We start from the raw sequence: 7,596 nt of genomic DNA, 5'->3' as shown, positions 1-7,596 counted from the left end.
TCCCCCCTCCCTCTTCCTCTCCATAGCAACAGCAAGTGCACTTGTTTTTATCAGGTTAGAGGTATTTGACTACCTTGCCTGTCTCCAACATGTGGCATACTTCTCTCCCGTTACTTATGAACTTTAATACTAATGTCACAAAGTCAAAGGATTTATAGCTTCCCAAAGAGCTGGCTTTGAGGGCAGTGAGGCCCTGCAGCTGTTAGCAGCTGCATTAGTAGGGAAGGAAAAGAAAGAAAAAAAAAGCAAAACAAAACAGGATTTTAATCTTTAGTAGACTCTAAAGTACTTCTAAGATAAAACCTAAAGCCTGTTGATAGGCATTAGCTGGGATTTACAGCATTTAGTGAGTTAGGCAGACAGGTCAGGCTCTTTGTTAGCTCTGCCTGCCAGCTTTCTATTTTGTTCCTAGAAAAGATTTGTGAATCCTTTTTTGGGTGATGGAGACAGGGTTTTTCTGTGTAACAGTCTTGGCTGTCCTGGAATTCGATTTGTAGACCCGGCTGGCCTCACAGAGACCTGCCTCCCTCTGCCTCTGGAGTACTGGGATGAATCCTTTTTTAAAAAATACAGGGTTAGCCTAGGCTAACTGTGTAGCCCAGGCTGGCCTTCAGCTCACAGAATCCTCTTGCTTCAGCCTCCCAGGTGCTCGCATTAGAGACAGGAGGCCACTATCGACACCTAGTTTTGTGAGGATTGTTGAAGATTTATTTATTTTTATAAGTTTAAATGTTTTGTACATACTAGGCATTGTGGAACTTAGTTGTAATCCCTGCTGGGTGTAATGGTATCCTCCTTTAATACCAGAGGCAGGTAGATATCTGAGTTTGAGGCCTGCCTGGCCAGAATGGTGAATTCTAGGACAGCCAGAGCAACATAATAAGACCCTGTCTCAAACAAAACAAACAAAAGGGAGTGTGCTATCAATAGTGAAACTATGAGATATAGTTATTTCTAGAACAGTTGGAGAAAAATTGCTCTCCAGGCTTATTGTCTCCCCTCAACTGAGATTTAGTTCCTGTCTCTCTCCAGTATAGCTTGGTAGTAAACATTCATGCTTACCTTATAGAAACTAGAATTCCTTGGTCAAGGAATAAGAATCTTTAAAAAGTCCCAGCACTCGGGAGGCAGAGACAGGCAGATTTCTGAGTTCGAGGACAGCCTGGTCTACAGAGTGAGTTCCAGGACAGCCAGGGCTATACAGAGAAACCCTGTCTCAAAAAACCAAAAAAAAAAAAAAAAAAAAAAAAAAAAAACTTTAAAAATATAAATTGAGGATGATGTCACTGCTCTTCATGCCTGTAATCCCAGCATGCAGGTGGATGGTTGTTCAAGGTCAGCTCAGGCTGTAGAGTGAGACCTTGTCAAAATGCATGTGAGCAGAAGAGCTTTCTGACTTGAAGAGGCTTACATTGGCTTTGAGTCTTTTCTTTCTCACAACTACTTTCCTTGGTATTCATTTCTAGAACTCAGAAACATTTCTAGGACACAGAAAGAGCAGCTTCAGACCATTGGCCTTTTAATGAGTTGTCTCCGCCCTCGCCCTGGCCCCAGTTTTCATTCCCATAAGGTAGTTGTGTCTAGCAGCCTGTTTCCTTGAAATATTTCAGGGACTACTTTACCTGTACTAAATAAATGTGAGTTGAAGGCATATAATGGAAGCCCCTTCCTCCTTACTGCAGTTAAACCCAGGGGCTTCACACACTTAGTTAAGCAGGTGTTCTGCCATTGAGCTACATTCCCCAGACCCCCTTTGTAGTTTTTATCTTGATAGGATCTTACTAATTTGCTTAGACTGTTGTTTAACTTGCTGTGTAGCCCAGGCAAGCTGCAGGCCTCCTGGTGCCTGGGTGTGCATGCCTGTGCCAGCGGATCCCACTGATGATTATGAAAAATCCTTGGGGGCTAGAGAGATGGCTCAGCATTAAGAGCTCTGACTACTCTTCCAGAGGACCCAAGTTCCACACCTACCTCACAACTATCTGTAACTCCAGTTCTAGGGGATCCTGTACCCCTTTCTGGCCTCTGTGGATAGCAGGCTGGCATGTGGTACATATATGCAGGCAAAACACCAATACGTATAAAATAAGATGATTTCAAAGAGAGAGACTACAGCTAATGTTACACCATCAGCTGTCTTGTTTTGCAGGTCTCTGCAGTTGTCATGCTCAATAGTCAGGGAGGAAAGAAGAGCTTAACTCATAAGAGGAAGGATACGGGTAGATAATAGAGAGGCATAAATTGGAAAGTAATACTCAACAAGGACCTGAACAAGTCAGGAAGAATGGAGAATTCCAGAGTTTTTGAATGTCATGTCCTTGGGTCACAAAACAATCTGAAGCTTTGTGGAACATAGTAGCTCTAATTCCAGCACTTGGGAGGCAGAGGCAGGCAAAGCTCTGTGAGTTTGAGACCAGCCTTATTTCTACCCCACTCACCAAAAACAATCTAACTCAATTAGGCTGCCTACCACAGCCATGTGGTCCTTTACCTTTTAAAAAAAAAAAAGACTTATTTATTTTTATGCATATGAGCACACTGTAGGTGTACAGATGCTTGTGAGCCTTCATGTGGCTGTTGGGAATTGTATTTAGGACCTCTGCTCGCTCTGGTCAGCCCTGTTCGCTCCATTCAGTCTGCTTGCTCCAGTCAACTCTGCTCACTCAGTTCTGAAGATTTATTTATTATGATACATAAGTACATTGTAGCTGTCTTCAAATGCACCAAAAGAGGGCATCAGATCTCATTACAGGTGGTTGTGAGCCACCAAGTGGTTGCTGGGATTTGAACTCAGGACCTCTGGAAGAACAGTTCCAGTGCTCTTAACCACCAAGCCATCTCTCCAACCCCTGTCCTTTACCTTTAATCTGAGTCTTGCCCTTGTTCTTTCTGTTCCATGTGTGTTCTCATGGTACATCACTTGCCTCCTGGCAACTTTCTTCTCCTCCTGGTCCCTCCATTTGGTCTCTCCATACCTTCTCCCTCCTCCCCTTCCCCTCTGGTCTCTATGGGACTCTCAGATAGATGTCCTGGCTCCTCTGTCCTTTCTTGCCCAACCATAGGCTGATAATTCTTGATTAACCAATCAGAGATAATGGGAGAGCATTCTTTACACAAAGCAGACACAGGAGATGGCTCAGTAATCATGACCGTGCCAACGTCTAGACTGTAGCCGGATCTCTGAGCACAGAAATCAGCATCTGAGTACACGGTGCACAAGATGTCCCCCACCTTCCAGTTTTGTTCTTTTTAACAATGTTTAAAGTGTAGCGTGTGCTATATAACTGACTGGTTTGACTTACACAGATCTGTCTGCCTCTGCTCCTGATTACCGTGGTTACATGTATGCACCACTGTATCCAGAGTCTCTTCCTAATTATTTGCTTTTAATTTGATCACAGACACTTATTAAGGGCCTATTGAATCCAGGCATGTGGTGAGGCCTGATGGACAAACCTTTTTTTTTTTTAATTGCAGTTAAAAATATTTGCCACCCTAACCCTTTCTCAGGCTGTGGAGCAGTTTATTTAACAATGCGTACATTGTTGTGCCCCAGCCCTTTAAGCCATTTCCATCCTGCAGAGCTGCAGCTCTGTCCTCCGAACAACTCTCTGTTCCTCTCCGCCTGCTACCTTGGCAACCACCATCCTACTTCCTGTTTCTGAGGGTAGAGAAACCTCTCTTGAAGCTTTACTTTCACCCCGTGGCCTAGAGCTTACTAAAAATTCCTCTGCATACAAAGTTATAGATTTTCTGAGACAATCTTAAGGGTTGGGATATAGCTCGGAGTTTGGGTCTTTGCCTAGCATACTGGAGACTTCTGGCTTAATTTCCCAGTATACCCCTACAAAGAAAGAATGCTTAGGGAGAAAGACGTTCTGTTGGGCCCCACGGTGTTATAGACCCTAGGCTGATGCAGTCAGACCCTCTAGTTGTCTATGATAGGAATTGTTACTGGTTTTAGTATTATGATATAATCAAAATTTGTTGTTTTAGATTTATTTACTTTTTTTTTTTAGTGCTTTTTAGTATATGTATGCCCTGGCTATCCTGGAACTCACTTTGTAGACCAGGCTGGCCTCGAACTCAGGAATCCNCCTGCCTCTGCCTCCCAAGTGCTTGGATTAAAGGCATGCGCCACCACACCCGGCCATAAACATTTTTTAAAAGCATTATTACCAGCAGAGCAGCATGGAAGCTGCTAAGGATTACTTCAGTAAAGTCTGTAAGTATGTTGGTTTCTCCTGATCCTAAGAGCCATTACAGAACTGCGGAAGGGTGGAGAATGGCTTCACAGTTAAGAACACTTGCCGCTCTTGCAAATCAGGACTTGGTTCTCAGAACCCACACGGGGCAGCTCACAGACACCGGCATGTACAGGATACACATATATACTTGCCAATACTCACAGATACATATAAAATAAAAATAAATCTTAAAAACTACAGGTATTTAGAAATCTAAATGATAACTACCTTTTTTCACTTTCATGTTGCTTGGGGTTTTTTGTTTTGTTTTATTTATTTATTTATTTGATGCTACCCATGTAGCCCAGGCTGGCCTCCAACTAGTGACTATACTCTTGCCTCAGCCTCCTAGGTGCTAGAATTAGAAGTTTGACCCACCAGGCCCAACCTAGTTTATTTCCAGTAGAAAATGAAATGTTACTAAGAGGAGAGCCCCACTTTGTCTTTAGGGGCTGGAGTAGAATACTTTGTGTGAGAAAACTTTCTCAGAAAAAGCTTGGTAGAAGCCTCAGAACTTCAGGGTCCCTGAGGAGAACCAAGCCTGATGTTTCATGGTCAGAGTTGTTCTACCCCTTGGTGTGTTGTGTGAGTGTGTAACAGCTTCTGTGGGTGTGAGCAGTGGAGAGGGCTGATGTGTGTGTGTGTGCTTTAGTGTGAAGCTCCCACCATGGTACAAGATGAAGCCAATTGTTCCTATCAGGATTTTCTAAGCAGGAAGTTCCTATGGTTCACTTTCCTCATGGAGCCACTGCTGTAGAAATTCTCCCTAGCCAGGCAAGGTTGAGCACACCTTTAATCCAGCACTGGGAGGCAGAGAGTTCCCCAAAACAGGATGAAAGTTAACTAAAAAGAATGTCCAACTGCACTTCTGCCCTTTAAATAGGGTGCCTGCAGCCTCTGAGCAGCATACTCCCAGGTGCCCCTGTGCTGTTCTCCCCTCTTAGAACAAGGCAGCCTTGGCAGAAGGCACATGTTGAAGATGTAAGACTCCCACAGTAGCCATAACTCAGCTTCCTGTGCTTGACAGCGTGCTTCTCTACAACAGCCTGTAGCCGAGCCCTGCCTCTGTAGCCATGAGTGTGGGTTGCTGTGGGAACTCTGGCTGAGGAAGACATGTAACCCCAATGCTAGCTGTCCTACCCTGCCCGCCTAGCCCCTGCTGCCTAGCCCCATAGGCTAGGCGTATTGAGAAGCCCACAGAAGAAAGCCAGCCCCTGGGCTGAGTGTCTAGTTGGACCAGGGAGTTGGCTACACCGTCAGAGATCTGTGTAGGAGGGAACGTAGCTTGGATTAAAACAGGTGCACATACACAAGGGACAGGGACACTTTATAATTATTTTTTTAAAGATTTATTTATTTATTATATGTAAATACACTGTAGCTGTCTTCAGACACTCCAGAAGAGGGCGTCAGATCTTGTTATGGATGGTTGTGAGCCACCATGTGGTTGCTGGGATTTGAACTCTGGACCTTTGGAAGAGCAGTCGGGTGCTCTTACCCACTGAGCCATCTCTCCAGCCCCCACACTTTATAATTATTGAGGGAACACTTTTGTATGGATTATTTACTTTAATTTTATATCAAATATTGGGGATAGACATAATTATTATTTTCTAGGTGAGACTATTACAAAGAACTGACTTGTTCAGGGCTACAAATGTAGCTCGACCGGTCTTTCTCTAGAGTCTAAGTGTCTCTGTTTTGTCAGGCTGAAACATGTATGGCACTTGAACCTGTCAGGCTGAGGGAGTAGATAAGAAGCAGGGGAGTGGCGGGGTTAGGCCTGTCCCTGGGAGGCGATCAGAAGTCTTAGACAGAAGATGCACACTATCAATCCATTGGAGAGTTTGCTTGCCACAGGTATCTGTGTAGGGGGTCCTAATGTGGTGTGACAACTTCATAAATGAAATGAATCCCTTTATTACAAACAGATATCCTACGAAAGCTTTTCTCCAAACCAAAGGAGTGTAATGACTTTTTAGGAACATTTTTAGTTACACAGTAGATTTTTTTATATATTCACATTTTTTTACACTAAAGTTTAATCACCCCTTTAGGAATTAATTCACTTTGAACCTAAAGACGACCTTGAATGTCTGCTCTTTCTGCCTCCACTTTGTTGAGTGCTCTAATTACAAGGAATGTGCTGCCTAGCATGGCTCCTTTCTATGGCACTAGGAATCTAACTCGGGGCTCGGCATGCTGACTAAATCTCTATCCAGCCTCTTAACCTCTGTGGTGGGTCTGTTTCATTCAAGTCTAGTCATGTTGCACAGCCAGGTTGGCTGACGGGTGGAGGCCACACCCTGGTGCTGCAGCGAGCAGTTTGTTCTTTGTGTCTGCTGCTGTCACACGATTCTTCACTGTAGGAGAACTTTGAAATGACCACCACATGAATGTCTGGTCTTCCTCAGTGTGGCAGCTATGAAGCCACCTTGTCAGTGTATGGAAGGAACAGTGCTAGAGGGTGGCAGTAAGCACCGAGGACCTTGTCATCCTCAGGGTCACAGCGAAGCAGTCCTGCTTCCCTCGCTTGGACTGAAGGGTCTCCCTCCGGTTGCTCTGGGTAGATCAGGAATGCTCAGGGGCATTTGCGTCTTTACAGAGGGCCGTCTACAACCACTTCCTTCCTTCATTTGATTTGTGGGAAGATTGTTTTATCTCCACTGCCATCTCTTCTAAGAAGTTCTTTAGAGATCTCTTAGAGAGATGTGTGGAAGCTCCTGGTTTGCCACTGCGATAGTAGCAGAGGCTAGAAGTACCCTTATGCAAACTTGTATCTCTGCTAAAGTTGTATTGACTTGAATTATTCTTGTCATTATTACTTTGTGTGGATGAGAGTTTTGCCTGTATGTATGCCTGAGCACCATGGGTAGTCCTGTCGCCCATAGAGGCCAGAAAAGAAGGATGGACCCTTGGAACTGGAGTTACATATGGTTTGGAGCCACCATTCAGGTGCTGGGAAGTCAACCTGGGTCCTCTGCAAGAGCGGCTGAGCCATCTCTCCAGCTTGAAATAGTTTCAGGAACCATAACAGTATTTTGATTTTCATAACAATTGTGATCATGTGATAATTTCAATTTGAATAATAACCCACTCAGCTAAAGGGGACACTGAGCATAGCTCACACATAGGATTCTGTTAGGGGACACTGAGCATAGCTCACATATAGGATTCTGTTAGGGGACACTGAGCATAGCTCACACATAAGATTCTGTTAGGGACCCGGCGTGGTGGCACATGCCTTTAATTCCAGCACTCAGGAGGCAGAGGCAGGCGGATTTCTGAGTTCGAGGCCAGCCTGGTCTACAAAGTGAGTTCCAGGACAGCCAGGTCTACACAGAGAAAC

The 7,596-nt window shown here is 44.5% G+C and overlaps 1 protein-coding gene across 1 annotated transcript in view; it reads left to right on the top strand.

Moving 5' to 3' along the window:
- Armh3 (armadillo like helical domain containing 3) overlaps window positions 1–7,596 on the top strand; it is a 186,721-nt gene that overhangs the window by 157,485 nt on the left and 21,640 nt on the right. The gene's annotated exons all lie outside the window — the stretch shown is intronic.

This window comes from Mus pahari, chromosome 1 (genome assembly GCF_900095145.1).
Source record: "Mus pahari chromosome 1, PAHARI_EIJ_v1.1, whole genome shotgun sequence".
NCBI lineage: Eukaryota > Metazoa > Chordata > Mammalia > Rodentia > Muridae > Mus > Mus pahari.
The sequence above is the reverse complement of the archived record's forward strand: the minus strand, read 5'-3'. Positions and strand labels throughout refer to the sequence as shown.